Source organism: Bison bison, unplaced genomic scaffold (genome assembly GCF_000754665.1).
Source record: "Bison bison bison isolate TAMUID 2011002044 unplaced genomic scaffold, Bison_UMD1.0 scf7180017845883, whole genome shotgun sequence".
Taxonomy (NCBI): Eukaryota; Metazoa; Chordata; class Mammalia; order Artiodactyla; family Bovidae; genus Bison; species Bison bison.
Window position 1 is genome coordinate 1 of NW_011476456.1, and position 2,152 is coordinate 2,152.

At 39.9% G+C, this 2,152-nt stretch overlaps 1 long non-coding RNA gene across 1 annotated transcript in view; it reads left to right on the top strand.

The window, feature by feature from the left end:
• Positions 1–268: 268 nt before the first annotated feature.
• Positions 269–2,152, top strand: part of LOC104986962 — a 7,891-nt gene continuing 6,007 nt past the window's right edge. The window contains exon 1 of the long non-coding RNA XR_825088.1: positions 269–911. This is a non-coding gene — a long non-coding RNA (uncharacterized LOC104986962). The remainder of the gene's footprint in view (positions 912–2,152) is intronic.

A 2,152-nucleotide genomic window follows, 5' to 3' on the forward strand; every position in this document is an offset into this window, starting at 1 on the left:
AAACTTAATGCCTGATAGGAGACCCATTTTTCTTAGTTGCCCTTAGCTTCTGTAGGGTAATAAAGTTACCTGCTGCTTTCATGCTTCTTGGCCTGAATTTTTATCTTATTATTATACTTGTTTTAAAGTAATTTAATGAACAGATTTGTTTCATTTTACTTGTACTTTAAGGCTTTTTTAAAAAAGAGAAAGTATGATTTAAAAATTTTCCAAAATGACTCTCATTCTCCATAGAGCATCTTACAGGGTAAGAACAGAACGAATATCCAGCAGGCCTTCCTGAGGCTGGCTTGCAAGCCAAGATACCAGGGATAGAGCAGCTAAGATGGGGCCACAGCACCCCTTAGGGACCTGCCTTGCTTGGCCACAAAACTAGCCTGGCTGGCCTCTCTGTAGCCAGTGCCTGGGACCACTCTCAGTATCCTGCTTCCTGGTTTTCCTTTTTCTTGTGTTTATTGTCTCATAATTGTAAAATTGAGGAAGTAAGAAAATAAAAGCCTCTACCGCTTGGACTGATTAGCTAAGTGTATTTACATAATGCCAAAAACTATACTCTGAAACCAAGAACTTGTTTCACTTATTTCTCCCAAGACTAGCCTGAATGCATATCATACTTAGAACATTCTGAACCAAGGGGAAGCAGAGGGTATCAGCCATAGCCTTGGGAGTGCCTATGGTGTCTGAGCCATTTCACATTCTGATATGTAGATTTTCCCTCAGACCCAGATCCTTTGTAAGCTAAGACAGAACGTGGCATTGGTGGCCTGTCTGGTTCATATTTTATTCTCCTTTCCATTGGCCATTGGTTCTCACACATATTTCAGAGCAGTTGATGGGACTTGGTTGACTTCTGTTTGCAGAGTGGCTTCCAGGACCAGATTCTTTGAAACAGCTTCCCGGAAAACAGGAAGGTAAGAGATGCAGGTGACAGAACTGAAACCAAATCACTTTTTAACAAATGCATCATGAGTGTGTCATTTACTCTCTTAACATTCCCCTTTTCTGTTTCCTGTAGCTCTGTCTCTGTCTGACTGTGTTTGTTCCTTTCTCTCCCCCAACACTGTCTTTCTGTCTCCCCAGTCTTAACTTGTGTTTCTGCCTTTTCCCTATACCTGTGTGTCTCTCTGCCTTTGTCACTCTTACCTATTTGTTTCTTTTACACTATTTCTTTCTCCGTCTCTGTAATTCTCAGTCTCTTTATCTCTCTTTGTGTTTTTTCTACTTATGTCTCTGTTTCTTTGTCTCTCAGTTTCCCTATCTCTTTGACTCTTTTTTTCTCTCTCTCTCCATGTCTCTCTTTCTTTGTCTGTCTCTATATTTGTTGTCTCTGCCTCTCTGACTCTGTTTTTCAATCTCTCTCTCTCTCTCTCTCTCACACACACACACACACACACACACACACAGAGTACTCACATGCCAAGTGGTATTGCAAAAATATTATGCTCATTGTAGGTCTTTTTTTTTGTTAGTTTGCTTATTTAGATCCTATTTTATTCTAAAAGGACAACAGATAGAAATATATAGAGTGCAACATTCTAACAAAAACAGCCTTAGAATGAGCATAGTCCTGATTCCAGAGGTAAGCATTAGACTTAGGTGGTTGTTTTCAAACTGGCTGCACATGTAAATCACCTGGAACATTTTGAGGGAAAAGAAAATGAACACAGATTCCTACCTTGCACTCTAGACTCATTTAAACAGAATCTCCAGGAGTAGGACCTGGGAATCTAGGTTTTTACATTTCTTTCCTTTCTTCCTTCCAATTAATTTGTTTTTAAAATTCTTCAAGTGCTGGTATAAACTTTTCAAGGCCTATCATTTGGGACCCGTTAGATTGGAACACCTGGAGAAATGATTGCTTATCCTTCAGGGACTCTTCTGTGAGTTCACTTAGTGTTGCTTATCAGAGAGATCAAAATTGTGTTTCCTGGTTGGTAATAGGAGTGTAACTCTTCTGGGTGTTCAATTAAAAGCAGAGTAATATGCTTTTGCCAGCACTGGAGCTGGGATAGGTTAGACATCATTTAGTTAAAATTGTGGGCCCTGACTCACCAGGACATGATTCTGAATAGCAGGCCACTCAAATTCTGCTTGGCAGTCAGCCACATGGAACTCTAGTCTAGACCATATTCTCCTTAGACAATAATTTACC